Source organism: Lepidochelys kempii, chromosome 6, assembly GCF_965140285.1.
Source record: "Lepidochelys kempii isolate rLepKem1 chromosome 6, rLepKem1.hap1, whole genome shotgun sequence".
In the NCBI taxonomy this organism is placed as follows: Eukaryota; Metazoa; Chordata; order Testudines; family Cheloniidae; genus Lepidochelys; species Lepidochelys kempii.
This window is the reverse complement of record NC_136385.1, coordinates 58,625,994-58,646,619: the sequence shown is the minus strand read 5'-3', so window position 1 is coordinate 58,646,619 and position 20,626 is coordinate 58,625,994. Positions and strand designations below refer to the sequence as shown.

The window sequence follows — 20,626 nt, the reverse complement described above, 5'->3', positions numbered from 1 at the left end:
GGGTTCATAGCACAAACAAGGAAATACGCTCAATGTAGAGGAAAGCTGATTGCAACCTTTCAAATGCCTGGAACAGCCAGTGAACTAAAATAAAAACTAACACCAGGCTTCTGTCTGAAAGTCGTTTAGATTAATATTACTATAACCAATAACTTAGATTCAGAGATAAAAAGTTGTCTGTTATTTTAGGTTTGTGCTCTTTATGAAACTGGCTGGACAGTAGTCAGATAGTTTCCCTTGTTGAAATGCGGGGAAACTGACTCACTGCACAGCATTTGTCAGGGGACTGGGACACTTGCAACACCAAGACTATATTTAGTTCATTTTTTGAAATTGACTAAAAATACCAAATTAAGACTAGCCACAAATCTAGTTCACTGGAGTACAATATAGCTTCAACTAGCCAGTTTTGCCTTCTGGTTCCCATGCACCACGGTGATGCTCCCAACACTGCTGACAGAGGTGTAAATATGGAGAGTGTCTATTAAACATTTCTATTTATATTGCTGTTTAAAGAGACAGACACTTAAATTGGCAATTCAAGGAGGGGGGGGGGGGAGAAGAGAACGGGACCATGACACTTGACTACATTGCCTCTAACAGCTTTGAAGGGAGAAGTGGGGATGAAATAAGACTTGTTTTAAAAATGGGGATGCAATTATTGTTACTGGCTTTAAATTTGTAAGCCAAGTCCCCTCCCCCATTTCATCAGCAATACCAGAGAGAGACTGGTACAACAACTCACTGTCTTGAAGGCAGAGTCCTATTTAATATTTCATTTTGCTGTATAAGTTAATATAGAACTTGTTCTGAGGCGCCTCATTTCCCTCTGTGGAGAAGCAAGCTCCAGGAGCTGACATGCAGTTAAGCCAGCCTCATGGCAGGCTTGTATAAGGAGAGTTCTTGAGTTCAGGATTCAAGGCCAGCAGGGACAGACTATACCTCACTCATTGGGCTCATGTAAATCCCACCCACCGTCCACCTAGCACTGGACAGAACAAAGTTATCAGAATAGAGTCTGCACTGGGCTGGTACTGCACAAGTACAATCCCCAAACCTGCTTTAATAAGGAGAGGCGCAAACAAAACAAAAAAACCACACACAAAACCCACCCTGAATTGTAGAGTTCATCCCTAAAATCCGCAAGTGTCTCCCCCACCACCACCCAAAAAACCCCTCATCATTCAGAAGCTGCAGCAGCTCAGCTTGACACTTACTTTGCATAGATAGGCCTGCACAGACTTGCTTCCTTCGTATGGAATTTTTGCTGAGAAGAGGAGAAAGACTTAAAACTATCTTTTGGTTGTTTTGGGGAGGGGGCGGGGGAGAAGGGGTGGAGATATTTTAATCTCTGTGGAGATAGATAGGCCATGACATCATGGAGGGAGAGAAGAGAAGAGGAGAGAAGAGACAAGGAGGACTTTCCACTGTTGGGTTCCTGTTCACAAAATAAAAATAAGTTTGCTTAGCACCCCAGAAGAGGGAAGTAGTCTGAAAACAGAGAACGGAAACCAAAGTCACACACTAGTACATTTCTCAGAATTTAAACCTTTGATGAACTACAGCCTTCCCTTAGGCTTCTCATCAGCCTTTCCAGGGACCTGTAAGGGCTGGGAGCTCAAACTTACTGTCTTACTCCCTAGAGGTGTGTAGGAACCTTTCCTTGGCAATTTGAGCAAGGACTAAGCCATTAATTGCTGCAGAATTTGAACTATTAGCACACCGTCCCCCGCTCCCCACCCGAGTTCTATACATATGGTTAGAAAGAAAAGCTTGAAAATTTAAAGACTCTCCCTGCCCCCACCAACCCAGTATCACCTCTCAGAGCCTACAAACAGGTCAGTTTCATGGTTGTGACCAAAAAAGCCTGAGGGCAGAAAGGAGGGGGACCCAAATAATACTGGTTCCATTCTACTGCTGCTGAGAAGCTTAAGGGCAGTAATCACTGGAATTATTCATAGAGGTCAAACCACCCAACATTGGAGGCTATGGGAGAAGCAGGATGGTGGAGACCCTCTACCCAAGAGACCCTTGGAAATAAGGAAGGCAGGGAGAAGAAAAGGGCATTCTTTGTGCTCTGTGTTGGAGTTGTGGGGAAGAAGATAGGAGAGTTACGTAGGTGTAAGTTTAGCAGAACACTTACTAGACAGAGGCAGACACATGCCCCTGGATTTTGCTCAGACGGTCCATCATAGGGATAGGAAATCCCAGCACCCTTCCACTTCTGGCACTGGGATCTTCATGTTGTTCATCTGGACTTTGCTGGTGGACTCACCCTGGATTTTACTATAAAGCCTCCGGCTATTAGTTGCCTGATGCTTCTCAGACCCTGGTCTACCTCATCAGAAGAAAAAGTAATGCATTTTTGTGACCTTCTCTAACTGCACCATAATCCAAGATCTCCAATACAGTGACCATCTAGATCAGACTACTGCCTATCCTTTCCATTGGTTTGATTTAATATGATTGATTTAATATGGAGATGCCATATTTGCCAGGACAGCGGCCCTTGCTATTTTAGTGACCTTACTGTATTTTTCTTACAGTAAGTGTCACATTGTTGCACTTAACAATGTGACACTTACTGTAAGAAAAATACAGTAAGGTCACTAAAATAGCAAGGGCCGCTGTCCTGGCAAATATGGCATCTACAATTCCCTATGAAGTTTGCCAGACACAGTATTGCTCCCTTTCCATGCCGATCAGTTGGACTTTCTACAGTCCTTAGTTATAGCATTGAAATGCAGGCACCCTGCTCAAATGGACCTACTCCTATGAGGCTTTAAGCTCCATATGGATACCTTAGAGATTAGTAGCAACACCCCTTTATAATGGCAACAGCCACCACATTCCTGGCTCTGCACTGCAGTGTCAGCCCTGGGACATGAATCCAACTCCATCAGAACCAGGACCACAACTTCCTGGAGCAGAGTACAAAGTCTAAGCCCAGTAGGCAGAACTCATACTACCTACCAGATACTATATGCAAGAGCCTCCTAGAAAGCCACGTGGCTGCAGTGCAAAATGGCCTTTCTTGTGTAAAGAGAATAGCAAGGATGAGGGAAAGGAATGCATTGGCTGCACAGCTCTTTCAGCGGGGAGGCGCTGCCCTCATGTCAAGATAGTTTAGTGGAAGCTTTTAGATAAACTTCAGAGATCCCAAATCTCCAGTATGATGGGACCCTGATATTAAAGGAACAATGTTGAAACCCATGAGCCACCAGATGGCTACCACCAAATCCAGTCTACATCTGTCATCACCACTTCCTTCCATCCATGAAGTTAGTTTCCTGCTGTGGTCTCAACAGTCCCATGAGATCAAGTGCAACAGGATTCATTGCACCCAAGCAAACTTCACAACCCTGTCACTAGCAGATAAGCCTGGCAGCAGCGGATACGAGCATAAGGTCAGCAAGTCATAGAAACTGAGACAAATGCTGTGGCATGACCCAATATCCTGAACTTTTGGAGTGCATTGTGCCCGATGCAGCCAGCAGCGTGCATTGTAAGGATATCAAATAAGTCACAGGTAAAGTTTGAGAGAAATATATAGACCCTTCCTACTTAAAGGACCTGCCATTTCTAAAGAAGGGAAGTTGTCTTTATATTAATCACTTTAAAAATGGATGTCTGAGACACTCCCCTTCTTCCTGCTCAAGAACTGGGAGCCTCTCCCCCTTCCCTCCCCAAAGGGTCTGTCCCATTACTATGAGTGGCACAGTCTGTTGACAGTTCCCCTACACATGATACATTAGAGTCTAGCCAGCCCCCCACCCCAATGTGCTGAGTGTTCCTGGGTGCCTCAATTTCATGTACAAAGCCACAGCATGTTTTAAATTGGGCATTTTAAGAGCCAGTCCCGTTGGCATTTGCTATGGAAGCTACCTGAAATACCAGGACCCTGTGCAAGACAGCTTCTGCCACTGGAGGGGAAAAAGCAGTCTCTTCCCCATCAGGCCTTATCAACCTCACAGCTACTGCTGCAGGTGTTTGTCTAGTGACAGCAAGGAGCAGTGCTATAGGAAGCAAGCCATTCAGCAAAGACTACAAAGGGAGTTACAGAAGCTGCAGTGAAACTACTTGATTTGTAGCCAAAGCATTTGTTTAAATGAAGTGTTGCAATAGAAGTCTCATTAGAGAAGGCAAACACCAAACAATCCAGTCCCTTTGCTATACAAAGCCAGCTGGAAGAGAAGTTCCTACCATCCCTGCAAGGTCAGAAAGCCTTTCAGTTGCACCCAGCCTGGGACAGCCCCAGTGACAAGATTTAAGTGACATACGCAGGCGCTTTGCTCTCCCAGAGACTGCATGTGGTACAAGCAGATGATTCTACCAGATTTAACTGGAGTGACATGAGAATATTAGTCAATTACAGGCTTGCCAAGCCTTATACTGAACCCTGCCACCTACAGTTAGCGTCACTCCTCTCTCTGATCAAACACTGTCCTAAGAAAGCCAGACCATCACTCCAACCGACCTCTGCATCGGTATAAAGAGAACCATTCCTCTTGGCGTGAAGCAGTCCTGTCAGACATATGGGATAAGTTCTCCAGGAATTTGGCAGTTGCAGAAGAGAGTAAGTTTTAAAAGCTGGATCTGTTTCAGGGAGACTTTAGAGTCTCCTGATTTACATTCATACAGTGTCCTACTTATGCATTTGACAGTTTGGAAAATGGGTTAAGCTGAACCAAAAACAAGGCAGGCTGGGCGGCTTTTTCCAGTTACTGAAGTGTCTTATGTTCTTCAGTGATCACTGTGATGCAAATTTAGAACACTCGCCTGAGAGGAGATAGCAGGAGCACAGGCTGGAAGGCTGCCCTTTGGGCTCTTTAAGGCTGCTATGTTCAGCACCTTTCATCCAAGGATCTCCAAATGCTTTACATATATTAACTACACCTCAGCACCTAGGCAAGTACCCTCATTTTGGAAAGGAGTCAGCAAAGGCAGGATAGTCCTGTAGTTAAGTTAGTAGACTTGGACTCAGGAGATGGGATGGGGGTGGTGTGTCTATTTTTAGCTCCATCACAAACTGATCTTGAGCACTCTTTGCATCAGTTCCCACCCCCTCAAAAAGGAAAAAAATAGAATCTGTAAAATAGGATAAATACTTTCATGGGTCCCCTGTGAAGTACAAAAGTAAGTTGAATGTTTGATTCAGACATTAAGCTACGAAGGGGCTAAAGTACATAGGCACACAAATGGAGGATCTGACTTCTCACAGTACATTGGAGCAGCACTGTGAAATAAAACCCAGAAGTTCAACTCCTAGTCCCTACCCTGACCTCTACAGCAGGGGAGGGCAAATGTTTTGGCCTGAGGGCCACATCTAGGTATGGAAATTGTATGGTGGGCCATGAATGCTCATGAAATTGGGGGTTGGGGGCGAGGGCTCTGAGGTGGGATCAGAAATGAGGTGTTCAGGGTGCAGAAGGGGGCTCTGGCTGTGGGCTTTGGGGTGCAGGAGAGGGGGACTGAGGGGTTTGGAGGGCAATCAGGGCTGGGGCATGGAGGGGGTGAGGGGTGCAGGCTCCAGGTGATTCTTACCTCAAGCAGCTCCCAGAAGCAGTGGCATGTTCCCGCTCTGGCTCCTATGTGGAGGTGTGGTCAGGCGGCTCTGCACACTGCCCCATCTGCAGGTGCCACGCCTACAGCTCCCATTGGCCCCATTTTCTGGCCAATGTGAGCTGAGGGAGTGGCGCTTGGGGTGGGGGCAGCATGCGGAGCCCCCTGGCTGCCGGTAAGCATAAGAGCCAGAGGTGGGATATGCCGCTGCTTCCAGGAGCCGCACAGAGCAAGCCCCTAACCCTGCTCCCCAGCAGGAGCTTGAGGGCCGGATTAAAACATCTGAAGAGCTGGATGCAGCCCCCAGGCCGTAGTTTGCCCACCCCTGCTCTATAGGATACATCACCACCACCTTCAGCTGAAGGATGAACCACTGCAAGAAACTGCATCTTTGGCTCATCTGTCTATTTGCTTAGTAGTATGCATGTACACGGCCCACCAGACAGCTCTGCATTGAGCTCCCAGGCACAGGAGCAACTAAAATGCAGGAATGTGTGAGCTCTCCTTAGGTTGTCATTTGTTTCAGCCAGCGTCCTGGTATTGTGAGGGAACTGTTCCAGCTCCAAGTTTCACACCATGTAGGTGATTTTATAAGCAAAAGCCTTATAGTGAAATTATTCCATCTTTAATGGAAGCAGAGAGCAATTATTGCACAAAACACCATTCCAGTTATTCAGTCAGAACAGTTAAGGCCGCCACTAAATTTAACAATCGGATGATAATTGTGCATCTGATATTCTAGTTATACATGCTATAAAAAGCTGAGGGAATCAAAGGTCCCTTCAGGGCCCAAGAGTTACCAGATGTGCCAGGAAGGAATTATTTCTCCTCTTTACCCACACATAGCATTGCTCAGTGCATTAGGGAATTCTGTTTTGCCTTTCACTGCTGGATTCAACATAAGCCACTGCCACAAGGAGGCTACCAGATTAGAATCAATATTCCCATCTACTTCACTCTGAAAGTAGAGTTTCAGAAGAGCCAAGACCATATGCTAGTTCCATTGTAGAACACCTGGTGTTTGGGATGCATGAATGATGAGACTTCAGAACCAATGCCATCTTCAAGACCACTGGGGAGGGTGTCAAGGTACCCTCCCAAGGTACTCCCAAGGTACCCTCACTTGACATGTCAAGTGACATGTCACTTCCCCTCGATATGAGATCCTGAACTTGATGCCGTAAGAACCTGGTCATTCCAGGTATCCCCATTTTGAAAAATGGGGATCTGTCAGGAGTGTAATAAGGAGCTGATTAAGTGTTCCAAGGAGTTCTTGGAAACAGGGCTTGGCAGAGTTGACTCACCCACTTCAACAGAATTTGAGACTTCCAGAATTTGATGTCCTAGAGAGTTGAAGCCCCTCCTGCCTGCTCATAGACACTCAATGGTAGGAAGTCTCCCTAAGGAACTACATGATCCCATTAAATTCTCTCATTTAAAGAGAGTGCCATGTAATCTCCCAACTGAAAGTAAGGGCCCAGCATCTGCAGGCAATATAGAAACAACACACCTGGATTCTGCAGCACTTTACATCTTCAGATAGCAGCACAAAGTTAGCTAACCAAATCAAGAAATAGTCAAGGACCAGGTCCCACTCTCAGTCAATTAGAAATGGGGAAGAGCTGTCAACAATGGCTAGATTAGGGTACAAGGTGTTTAAGAGATAATGTTTTAAAATCCTCACGTAGAGGCAGCAAATCTTAAAATGCATTGTGGCTCCCTCAGTATGGGGCTATCAGCTAAATTGAAATTAATATATTTTATTTGAATCAGGGAAAAGGTGGGGGAGCGAGTTAAAGTCACACCAAGTCACTCTTCCATTAGATAACACCTCAAATTGTAGTCTAGACAAGGGGTTTATGTTCAACTATTGTCTACCTTGCCTTCTAGTACATGCTCATCAAGACACACTACTTTTAACATGTCCTAAAGATGGGTTAAGTTAGAGCCTAGCTCCCCCACAGGCAGTACCTCAACCAATTAACAGCCTTGTCTACACTAGGATTTAGCAGGTTAGATTACACCTTTTTTCCTACTAAGACAAGGCTCTAGACGGAGTTAGTGGCAGGTTAGCCAACATGTACTACCATGAAATTCCAGCCTAGACAGAAAGCAAAATATGCCACTGTACATCTAGTTTAGAGTTAATATAGGAGCAGAAACTAGTTAATTGACTGCCAGCTAATTCAAATTAACACAACTTGTCATATGCTAACCTAGACACTCCACAAGTGTTTCCTCTAGGTGTGTTTTAGTATGAGCACTCTGTAATTAGCTAGTTAAAATGGGAGCAAGAACACTAGTCTAGACAGACCCTTCTGTGTGGGCCTGTAAAGAAAAAAGTCCTCATCCCTAACATAGGTGCTAGAACTACAGGTCCAGGGGGTGCTGCTGCACCCCCTGACTTAAAGTGGTTTCCATTGTATACAGGGTTTACAGTTTGGTTCAATGGCTCACAGCACCCTATAAAACCATTCCAGCACCCCTTGCCTACCAAGATGTGCTAGGACACAGGCCAACCCCTTTCACCTTCCACCCAGAATGGCTGTGGTCACATCCAGGCCCACTCTTCAGGAACCAGGAAGATGATCTTCCAAATAGTCAAACCAAGATGCTCAGTTACTCCATTTTACTCTAATACATTCAGAGCTCATTCATTCAGGTTAGGGTTGCTAACCTTCCAGGAAATGCTTAAAAAAAAAAAAAAAAAAGACGACATTACATCATGTTGGGGAAAAAAAAAAATCTCCCAAAATAGCTTCAGAGTTGACAACCCTAATTCCAGTCTGTTCCTATAGTATCGCCCTTCCCCAGCACATACCTCTGAGGTGGGGGTGTGGGGTAAAGGAGGAGACTAGCTGGAGCCATTTGACTTTTGCCACTTCTACATATGAGCAGGCAGCCACCACATCTGATTCTGCACCACATCAAGTTCTATGTCAGGATTGTTAATGAGAGGAGGGGATGGGGTGGCAGTTGCTTTGTGATGCCAAAAAGCGACTGAGGCTTGCTATTGAGGGCTGTGTCTGACCCACAGGGGCCCAGCATCTTGCTACTAGCCACCTCCCCAGCCCCCTTACCCATTCTGTAAGTGTCATGGCCCCAGACAGCCATTGTTCCACTCCCATTATTCACCTCATGCCCCTCCTGCAGATTCCCATTCAGCTCTCCCATCCAGGGCCCATTCTCACTAGCAGCAGTAAGAGACAGAAGGAATGGCCAGAAAGGCTGTACACTTTACCTTGTTTCATATGCAGTTAACCCCCTTCTAGATATGGGCCATTATAAGATTAGTACTTGCTCTGTGCTGCACAGGACCTTCAATGAAGCCAGTTCCTGCCTCAAATAGCTTACAGTATAAGAGGCAGATCAGAACACCAACTGCACATCCCAGAAGGAGGAAAAACTTGGGAGTTCATAAGGGTTTTTCATGGGCCTTTCAGAGAAAGTGTATTCAGGGAGGATCTTGAATGCAGGAAGAGGGTGGCAGCTTGAAAGACTGATGGGGAGGGCCTTTTACACCAGGTGAGCAGCATGGGAAAGTGTTTGGAGAGTGAAGGGGGGGAGAGAACAGACAAATCAGAGCTGCAGAGCAGAGTTTTGAAGGCTAGAGCCATGAAGTTTAAGAACTTCATTTGTATTGTTGTAGCACTGCTCCCATTGTGCTAGTAAGAGACAGTCTCTGCCCTGAAGAGCTTAAAAGACCTGTTTCTTCTATTTAAGAGGGTGGGAGGAGAGCAGAGACTCAAAAAGGTGAAGTAACTTGCAGATCAGTAGCGTCCTTAGTCCCAGTACAGCACCCAGTCCACTAAACCATGCTGCCTTGTTGCAGAGGACAAAGGGAAGCCTGACTCAGGGATTGGGCACATGGAAGAAGAGGGTGATAGGTCTCATCACAAGAACACATCCTATCCTACAAGGAAGGATGAGCTGGTCCCACTTAGCCCTCCCCAAAAAAAAAAAAAAAACACACAAACAAAACACACCACACACCCCCCCCACACAAACCAGCTTGCAACCCAATACAACTTGCATACCAACATTCATATCTGGATGGCCAGCTCTGCGAGGGTTAAGGATAGAAGGTCTTGGCTGCGGGGCAAGGCAGAGCACGTAAACCTTACAGAATTATTGCACAAATTACAAAGGTGAGGCTAGGGACTGGGCCCATCACCAGGTTCACACCCAGAGAATTCCATACCCATCTGATTTATAAACAAGCAGGGAAGTAGTTTCATAACTGCAGCAATTGACATGCAACTCCAGCTAAAGACCTGGCCCAGCTAGCCTGAGATATCAACAGTGAAACTGAGAACAGAGACTAGAGGCCACATTTCTCCCTGAAAACTGGCAAGTTTATAACAGTAATGCCACTGATGAAAAAGCTTCTTGGTTCCTGGTTAACACACCTTGTGTGTAGCATGCTGGGTGACTTCACTGACGGGAGTTACCCAAGAATCCAATAGCAGCTAAACCAGGAGATTCTCCACTTGCAGCACAGCACAAAGCCCAGCCAGCCAGCAGCATCCTAAACCCAGCCTATAGTCACTTTCTGTGTAAGTTTAGTACGAGGGTAGAGCCAAAACATACACCGTGCAGTTCAGCTTTTAAGTCACCTTTGACATCTCAGACACGCAAGTTTCTAGTCATCCATCAAAGAATGAGGCAGGCATTATGGCTGAGGAATGTCTGTGTAAATCTAAACCCTAATGCAAGTTAGCAGCCAACGTGGATCTTATCAAAGTTTGGGCATCCATGTTTAATGGGTTATTTCTATACCCTGCCCCCTATATAGCATAGGGCTGTACATTTGGTTATTTCTACCTGAACAGAAAAAAACATGGCCACTTACAAGATGCTCATATTTCTGAGCCCAGATTAGCAGAACTCCCCTGCAGCTGAGAGGCTGTGTCTCTGATTTGCCCTAGCATATGCAAGTTTTTCCTCAGATCTCTATGCCACTTCACAGCGTTTGACCAAATGGAAACTAGCTCCTGGCAGAAGCTCACTAATGTAATGTTTCATGGGGATTCAGTCTAAGATAGCTTGCATTGCAAAGGTCTAAAATGCCCCTCGGTACTCTCATTCTAGCCTGTATGAGAGCTACTGCGTCACTGAATGCAAGATGGACATTCCAAAGGATTTAGCACAAAGGAACATGGTGCAGTTCAAGTCAGTCACACTCCACGACGGGTAACAGAGAGGGTGTCTGTATAGGCAGTTACGGTATGGAAGCGAGGGGATGCAGTCAACAGCTGAGACAGCTTAAGTGAAGTTCCTGCTCAAGTATGTGGCTCCCCACAGGAGATTTACCTACTCCCCATCCCAAAACACCTTTAGCTTGCTCACAAGCCAGCCATCTAGGCTGCCAATTCACACAGTACATTCCAACTGCAGAAGAGATGGCAAGCTGCTCACCTGCTGCTCTGAAGTCAGATATGCAAAGGATAGGTGACTTCCTTCAGCCCTGAATAGGGAAGCCTGTATCTCAATAGCTAATGATCCTCCTTTTACAGGACAGCCAGCAGCCCTGATATCCTTGCATGCAAAAGCCAGACATGGTATTCTCCAGTTCTCAATCACAGAAACTGTCATATTGGAACAAGTCAGTAATCTGTTCCATCCCCAACAGTGGCCACAGCCTTCACAAACAGGGATAAACCTATAGCACACACAGTTGTGCAATGCTATATTGCAGAGTAGTTAGGAAATGTTTCTTCCTGACCCCAGCTGGTCACCTCTTTATGCTCTGACACATGAGCATGGATGGCCCTTGGAAGCTTTATTACAAATTCTGTAATCCCTAATGAACTGGCACTTTCCAGCTGTTAGGCTTTATAGATACCAGATTTGCTATTTGCCTCAACATGGGGCAGCAAGTTTCACATGTTCAATACAAATATCATGTAATGTATTTTCTTTTGCTTAGTTCTAGTGTGGTTGTCTGAATTCTACAGGTCCTTCTGTAAATTGGAATATCCAGTTATTGTCTGTGCCGCCTCTTTCCCTAGGAAGGTACAAGGCACTGAAGACTGTTTGCCTCTTCCCTCCCCTTCTTTTGCCTTGAATTAGTTTCAACTACCCTCCTTAAGGGTTTTTCTATTTCTGCCATATCTGAGATGTGACTGAACTTGGACACAAGGTGAGGCTGCCCTTGGTTTACAGCATTTCCTATGTTGTTCTAAATCCCTGTCTTTACAACCTAATGTTTTATTGACTCCGACTGCCACTGCCCAGTAAGCAATCATCTTTGTAAACTGCCCACAGTAACCCCTCAATCTTTCTTCTGGGAGATTATAGTGAATTCTGAAACTGTCAGTGTGCACAGGGTGTTCAAATCACTCTTCCCAGTACCTTGCATTACACTTATGCTGCCCAGTTTTAAGTCAGCCATTGTCTTTACAATCCTCCCTACTCTTGAGTATCCTATGCAGAGTATTAATCAGTTCTGCCAGTGCTACTCTACCTAGCCCCTGTTCCATGGTATATTGACCATCAGCCCTAACACAAGTGCCTGGGTGCCTCCACCATTAACTTCTTACCATGCTGAGACCTGCCTTTAAAAACATCTACTCTAGGCTTCTTCTTAATCTCATCATTCAGGAGATATTTACAAGTTACCTGAAGAGTTGGAGGTTTAGATTTGTTGGACGCATATAATTAAACAAAGGTCTCCAAAGGGAAGACATTTCCTATAACTATCCCTCTAAACATCCATTTTTAATTATCATCTGATGGAGGAGTTCCCATTCCTGATAGCCCTAAATGAAAGGGGTAGGAGTCCACAGAATCCCCTCTTTCTTCTAGTTTTGTCAACTGGACTTTTATCCTTTAACACAGTGAATTAGGTAGAGGAGAAGCCAGTGGGCCAGGTTTATCCCCCACCTTTACATCTTTAATGAAGGCAATGTGTCTTACAAAGACTACATATCCCAACATACTGTGCTCTGGGGCAGGCCAGTGTAGGGGTAACATGCCATTTAGATGTGAACCTGTGGTCCTGAGATGCAAATGAAGAACTCTTTAAAGGCAGAGATAGGTCAAGGGTCTATGGTAAGACACCTCATAAGCTTCTTACCAAAAACTAGATCTTTACATATTTAAAAGGAAGAGAAGAATGTGTTAGCCGAGTGAAAGCTGAGGGTCCATGCAAAGACCTAGAAGCAAGCCTATCACCACCTGTCCCACAGACTTATTTACAGACCATTCCAACAACAATGCCTTCTGTGGGACTAATCTGCTCCAGGAGTAGTTTGAATACCCCTTCCCCCCACTTTAATCTCAGATTTATTTACAGATCCTCCTCCTTTAAAGCTTCACACTTTGATGGACCCCACAGAAGCACAGGAAGGGAGCAGGATATAAAATGCCTGCCAAGCCTGAGACTGTTGTGAAGCAGGCCAGAATTTAGGCCATGTCTCTAAGTTACACAGCTTGCAGCAGTGCAGTTGTACTGATACAGCTGCGCCGCTGCAGCGTGTCTGGTGAAGATGCTCTATGCCGACAGGAGAGGGCTCTCCTATCAGCATAAAAATCCCACCTCCATGAGTGGCAGAAGCTATGTTGGTGGGAGAAGCTCTCCCGCCAACATAGCGCTGTGCACACGCAAGCACTTATGTCAGCGTAAGCTGTGTCGCTCGGGAGATGGAATATTCACCCTCCTGAGCGACATAAGTTTTACTGACATAGGCTGTAGCGTTGATATAACTTTAGAGCTCCTCTGTGACACATGCCTCAAGCTCTGTCCCCAATTCAGACATCTTCACAGCAAGGAGGAGGAGGAGAAGCTAGTGTCAAGCTAAGAACTCCACATGGAGTTCAGTCACACTGGATGAAGTCTTAGAACGAAAGGAGGAGGCACCCAGAGAAGAGGAGCAGATGCAAGCACCTGGATACTGAGCTTTGAAGAGGCCCTGGTAGGGCATCTCAGCACAGGCAGGTGCACCTGCCTGTGCTGAGAGACCAAACAAAGTGGCATGCTAACTGGAACAAGAACAGTCCAGATGAGCTGCATCATTAAAGCTGTGAAGTCTTCACAAGGGAGGAGACTCCAGGCAATTGTGTAGGGCTAGCCCTATGAAGGAAGCTCTCAGTCTGTCACATGCATGGGTATGAAACTGAGTGAATGCCTCAGGCATCCGCCCAGCTGCCTTCACCCCATACTGAGAGGAGCAGGTTCCCTAGCCCCAACCACAGTTTCACACTAATAACTCAGACTCACAGCACTGTGCACTCACACACAGAAGCAGGAAGTGTTTAGCGACCTTGTCATACACACAGCCCTGGGGGTGTTCTTCCCAGGAACTGCTGCTGGTCAGCACAATAGATAAGATCAACTAAAAAGTCAAGTTGGGGTCTGGACTAAACCAGCTGGGTTAAGTGAAACTGTTCTTCTAGTCCAAAAGACTTTTCTCCCATAGAGGAAATTACACATGTGCTATTGATAACAGAAGAGGAAGCAAGAGAAAAAGCCATCCACTTCCATTAAATGGGGACTGTCCCTGAATCTTGATCTTGGCTTTCAGGGTGACTAACCGGTGCTTTGGGGGACTTACACATCCCAATGTGAACAAGCATCAAGGTACCTCAGGAACACAAATCTCATGTTTTTACAGAAGGGCTGGAACTCTTGCTCCAAGTGAGACACTTGGTACCAGACCCCTATATCAGTTTGTGCCTGTGCAGGAATGGCAATGATATTCCAGTGAGTTGTTCCAACCAAATCTAGTATCCTGTGCTTGGGACACCCACAAGAGTGCCACCTGGAAGTGTCCCAGAGCACAACCAAGCCAATTTGCTTCCTTTTCCACAGGTCCATGTCTCATCAGCGTCTGCATGTACAGTGCTTGTTCAGCCATCCTATAAAGCACCAAGGATCTGTCACCTTTGCAGCCAGTTTGTCATCAGATACTTATATACAGCAATATGTGCAACATTACTGGGATTGCAAAGTTGTCATTGAAACACTAGCCTCCTCTCCACAGTTCTTTGCAATACTATTTCTGCCATGGAAGTTGTGGCATTATAAAATAGATCAATCTCGCTAGTCTGTAGGAATCTAGCCACAAGTTTCTGACTTTCAGAGTTCTGAGAAGGCATGTGAGCATGAGTATTGCATACTAATTCAACTTCACTGTATCATCAGACTCCAGTATCAGAGATTGAAGAAAAGCAGCATTCACCCCCCACAGACAGAGGCAGCCTGGGGAGATGGTAGTATCCCAAAGTGCAAGTCCTATGTAGAGAGGAATTGTCACATATCCCAGGATTGTGAAGCCTTCCTTCAGTCCCAAACTTGCACTTGTGCAGAATCCACATGTGCAGCCAATCAGGCTGTGTTCTCAGAAGCTACACAGGGTCAGACCTGTTCAGTACTTGAATGAGAGACGTCCAAAAGAACCCGTGGTATTGCAAGTGGCAGCACTGGTGATTCTGTAATGGGCACTCTTGGACCGAAGTCACTACTGTGTTAGTGCCCCAGTGTTGTGGACAAGGGACAGAGCCCCAGCTGCCAAAATCCCAAGCTCTGTCCCTGAGTTAAAAGAAAGATTCAAAGATATATCTTGTAAAGTCTCCAATATTCCAAAAGCCTGTAGAAGAATTTTGTGTATTCAAGAACTCCTCTAGTTCACCAACAGAAGTTGGTCCAATAAAAGACATTACCCCACCCATCTTGTCTCTGAAAACCATAGGAACAAAGGACAAAATATACAGGGGCTGCTCTTTTTTCAAACTACCATTTGTTTAAAGTGAAGTTGCCACAGAGTTCCCAAAGTCCTGCAGAATCCAGTGGCCTTGCAGTGTGATTTAGATGCAACTCCCATGAGTCCTCTCTCAGACTGTAACAGACTCATCACAACTCCTAGGGCAAAGTGGATCATTCACAGCCAACATCTATATATTGAACTACAATGGATGCTCTCAGCCATTACCATTAGCAACATCCTTTTTAGATGCAACAGGCTTGACCACTTCTGGAATTTGTCCTATTCAGTACAAGTCTCTGCAGATCCTGTTAGGACATTGAACAGCATTAGAGCCCCATTATCAAGGCAACAAAGCCACCCAAGTACCATTAGTGTATAATTGTGGCACACTTATGCCCCGGAAGACTTCAAGGCAAGGCAAATATATTTTAGAAGGGTTAGGAATAACTATACTGAGCCAAGGGGAAAAAAAAGTGGCCTGTGAAGCTCTCAGCTGTAGGACACTAAGGCAATTTTAAAAAAAGCTCATCACAGTTCCAGACAAAAAGAAGGATCAGACATTCACTTGAACAAAGGCAGCATGTGCAGCAATACTAGGCAGGATAACGTACAGCTTCTTAAGCCATATGCTGATCACCAAATAGGGTCAGAAAAAAACCTACCAACTATTTAAGTTCCTGCATGATTTCTACTGCAAGGTATCTGAGTAGCTAAACAGATAAGTTATGCCAAAAAAAGTAGCATACGCATCCCCTGCCTTAGTGATAACTAAAGGCCTGAAAGAACAGGTGATCCTTGCAGTCTAAAAGGTATAGTTTAACACTAGGGCAAGCGGTGGGTCATCATAAGGAGAAAGTTCAAAAAGCAGACTCTCTCAAAGAATGTCCTGCCACTGGTCCTGGACAGTTGCGGAGCATCCCAGCAGATTTTAACCACTGTGATAGGACACAGATGTCATCTCTAAAATCGAAGGGTCCCAGACTACTTGGTATCCTACAGTTACCTTCCTCTGAAGCATTCAGCACCAAATAAATTGGTTAGCCTCTAAGGTGCCACAAGTACTCCTTTTCTTTTAGCACCAACACTGAAAATTACAGTTGAAAAAGCTTAGATGGACCACTAGGTCAAGGTTTCCATTGCACTTTAGACTGAAGCCACTGTGGTATATACAGTAGAACCTCAGAGTTCCAAACACTAGAGTTCCAAACTTACCAGTCAACCACACCCCTCATTTGGAACTGGACGTACACAATCAGGCAGCAGCAGAGACAAAAAATGCAAATATAGTACAGTACTGTATTAAATGTGAACTACTAAAAAAAATAAAATAAAGGGAAGCAGCATTTTTCTTCTGCCTAGTAGTTTCAAAGCTGTATTAAGTCAATGTTCAGTTGTAAACTTTTGAAAGAACCACCATAATGTTTTGTTCAGAGTTACAAACTTTTCAGCATTACGAACCACCTCCATTCCTGAGGTGTCTGCAACTCAGAGGTTACACAGTGTTGTAGGGTACTCTGCGAGGCAGCAGAATACAGTAGCATCACTGAACAGCAAGGCAACAATGCCACTTTATACAGCTCTAGCAAGACTACACCTGGCATACAGTATTCAGTTCTGGGCACCACATTACAAGATATTGACACAAGTTGGAGTTTAGAAAAGATCAGACCTAAGAGCAATGAGGAAGCTGTGGAGGGAATGACATATGGGGAACAAGTGAGCTAGCTTGGTAAGAAACAATTAACAAAACTGGCTGGTGGAAGAAACACCATGATAATCACCTGTGTTAGTGGAGAGGCAAACATCAAGAAGGGAGAGAGATTAGACAGCTCTGTACCACAGGAAGCAAGATTTATTAGGTTGGATAACAATCACAGGTGACAGGCTGATGGGAGGAGCCTCAGGTGATATCCTTATACCAGATTGCACAAGGCACTGTGAATTATTGGGAACAATCCTGCACTGGTAGTAAAATGGGACTTTTCCAACCTTAGCTTCTGGAGTAAGCTGGCATGGCTGAATGAGATCAGAGCACCTGCCTCCACCACAGCTAAGGCCTAGTAACTTGGCAGCAGCTGCTGCATTCCAGCAGGAGAAACCCCCCTGGAGCAGCTACAGCTTCATTCAGGTTTCAGGGCAGTCCTTTCCCATTACAGTGCCATCGCTACCTTGAGTTTAAACCCACACCAGGAACAACAGCTTTTAATGAAGCCAGCATGGCAAAGTAAAGGCAGCTCCCAGCAGACGCAGCTGTTTGGCCAAGGGTCAGACAGAAGTGTTCTGAAGTAAATAACCTTCTTAAGGAAGAGTCCTCTGTGGCGAGGAGCAGTGGGCGCTGTCTGGGGTTCTCTGCTCGGTGACCCCATCCGGTTCCCTCCGTCTGACCCTTTGATTCAGGGGAAGGGCGAGAGACACCAGCCCCAGCCGTTGCCGCTGTGGAGACCATCATTCCTGTCATCTAGGAGGGGTCCTGTAATACATGGGTGTCTACCCCCCCACCCCTAAACCGCCCACCCCGCAGCCGTGCCCATCTTACCGGGCACTCTCAGGAGAGGGAGGATCGGTGACACTGGGCGCGGCACTAGGTAACTCGAGGGGGTGGAAGACCACGAGTGTCGAGGAAGCCCCCCCGCTCTGGGCCCAGGCTAGCCTGAACACTTCTCCCTCCTGAAAGCTGCTGTGTTATACCTTCTGTTTGCGTTGTTTTGTTGCATAGTTGTTTTGTTTTCTTTGGTAATTCTGTAAGCGTTACCAATAAATTTTCTTTCTGTTTCAAAAAAATAATAATAAAAAAAAGTCCTCTGTGGCAGGTCAAATTAGCTCCATTTAGAAAACGTTAGCGAGAGGTTATTTATATATAGATCTAGCATTGCAATGGTACCCGCTTGCACCGAAAGACAAACTCCATTAAACGCAGATCTTTTAACGTTTTCCTCCAAACCAGGCAGCTGAAGAAAGAGCCATAATCGCTGCTGGCTAGTTGCCGCCTCGGACAGTTCAAGCCCCTCCAGGCTGGGATCGCTCGTTCCCACTGGCAGCCCCTAGTGCGCTCTCGGGCCCTGCGAAGTAAACGGCCCGCGGGCTGGATTTTAGCCGGAGGGGCTGCCCTCTGTGCAAGGGGTGCCAGAGAAGTACGCCACAGTCCCCAGGCACAGGGCCCCCGCCTTCTCAGACGGGCGCGCTGTCCCCGGGGTTTTCTGATCCTCCGCTTTCTCCGGAAAGTTCATACGGAGTTTCCCACCACTCAGCTCGTGAAAGCCTCGATACGCTTCGGTCTAATCTCGCCCACTGGGAAAGTCCCCCTCGCTCCGGGAGGCAGGCGCAACTGCAGCTCCAGTGACACACACACACACACACGGACACGCGGGGATTGTGCTAGGGAATCTCCCAAGCTGGGGGGGGGGGGGGAGGGAAGGGATCCTACCGAGCTGATTTACAACACCAGCAGCTCCTTCCACGACATGCCCGTCGCGCTTGGCCCCAGATCAAGAGAACACAAACCAGCCCTGCTACGCGCTACGGGTCTCAACGCCTCCACTTGGCGGGGGGGGGGGGGGGGGCACAGCCCACCGCTCTCCAACCCCTCCACGGGAGGGGGGCAAACTCTGCTTAGGGGCAGAGACCCCACCCCCGGGAAATCTGGGGTCTCCTGGAGCATCAGCAACCCTCCCCCCTCCCCCCCACGGAGAGGTCGCTGAACGCAGCGGGGAGACCCGGCGCTCCTGCCCCATTTACATGCGGCTACGGGGCCCGGACACCCCACTTCACGGCCGTTAAGGAGCCGGAGCTGCTGGGGAGCGTTGAGAAACCCCGGGAAGAGCTCCGTGCCCCGGGGGCAGGTACCCTCACCCCTACACAGCTGCAGACCCCTCTCCCCATCTCGCCCGCCCTGGACTCTCTCGGTCACTTTCCCGGGAAGTTTCCAAAGCGCGGCCCCTTTCCCGGCTCTGCCCAGGCCCGCGGGCGGGCGAGCGAGCGGCGCCTGCTGGGGGGCGGGGAAGGGCGCCGCGCTCTCACCTGCAGCTGGGACGAGCGGCGCGTAAGAGGCTCCTTCCCCTCGCCGAGACGCAGTCGATGTGGCTACTGGCCTGCCCCCGCTGCTTTCAGTTCCTCGGACCAGGAGGAGTCAGCTGCAACCGCCAACCCCTGGGGCAGGTCGGAGACGCCTCCTCACCCCTTTAACCCTTCCCCGTCCCAGCCCAGGCTGGAGCCGAGCCAGCCAACCCAATGGCTTCGGGCAGCTGCGCGTCGACTGCGAGCCCGCTTTAACCCTTCCCTCCCCCAGCGGCTTTCGGCGCTGATCAGGGCTCAGCCAGCTCGGCCCGGGTCAGTGCGCGGGTCTTTTCCTGCCGTGCCACGCTGTGCCTTGAAGGGCAGGAATCCCTGCCCCCGGACCGCGCAGTCACCCGGCTGCCTGTGGAGTGTGATCCCTAGTAAAAGGGGCTGCTGGGCCGTGGGTCTGGGCGCCGTTAGCATGAAGATTTCTGGAGGGGGGCGGCGGGGGAATTGCTATACAGGGGCAGCCTGCTGCTCTCTCTTTCCAGTACTGCCAATCCCAAGCATTCAAACCTCCTGGGTCAGGCCCCCAAGATTATGAAACTGGTTTAAAAATCAGGAGGTTGTACTTACATACCTAGCTACATAATTGGGATTGTTCTGATTTGTCTTAGAGTGCACTGGCTTCAGGTTTTCAGGCTTTTCACTGCAATCCTGAGGGCTAGAAACTTACTTTAAAAAAAAAAAAAAGTTGGGGAGGAAAGCTGGGATTTTCACTTCATCACATGCCTCCAGGAGCTGGGGCTTTAAGATAAATGCCAATCCTTTGAAGACTTGTGATAAAGTCACAAGAGTTGGCACCATAGCTTTTCTTTCTCTCTCTTTAGTGAAAGGTATTTTATCCTTTTTAATAATTACCAAAAATATCTTTTCCCCTTTGCCTTATATATTTCAGAGCAGAAAACACCTCATCATCTTTTCTGTCACATTGATACCAGAGACATTCCTCTCTGGTAAACGTTAGCACACTCAAAAATTGTATCTCTTGAAGTATACCAGTATAGTTTAAATGGTACAATCCCCAGAGTGGCTGCAGTTAAACATCAAAACAAAGGTGCTTATATGTGTATGGCTTATTTCTGTATGGGCAGGGGTATAAGCTTACCAGTATAAGGGCTTGTCTACACTTAAAACACACCACTGCTGTAACACTTCAGTGAATACACTACCTACAGCAAGAGAAAGGGTTCTGCCATCTGCGTAAGTAATCCACCCCCCAGAGAGTTGGTAGCTAGGTCAACAGAAGAATTCTCCCATCAACCTAGCTCTGTCTACACTGGGGGTTAGGTTGGTTTAACCAC

At 47.0% G+C, this 20,626-nt stretch overlaps 1 protein-coding gene across 5 annotated transcripts in view; it reads right to left on the bottom strand.

The window, feature by feature from the left end:
• The window catches only part of CD82 (CD82 molecule), a 63,662-nt gene extending 44,259 nt beyond the window's left edge, over window positions 1-19,403 (bottom strand). Inside the window, exons 1-3 of one of the 5 annotated variants that reach the window (XM_073348069.1) lie at window positions 19,287-19,403; window positions 17,958-18,036; window positions 17,564-17,702 (exon numbers count right to left, since the gene is read on the bottom strand). The gene's annotated coding sequence lies outside the window, so the exon portion shown is untranslated. The other 4 variants (XM_073348068.2, XM_073348071.2, XM_073348070.2 and 1 more) reach the window with 4 other exon arrangements.
• Window positions 19,404-20,626: the final 1,223 nt, after the last annotated feature.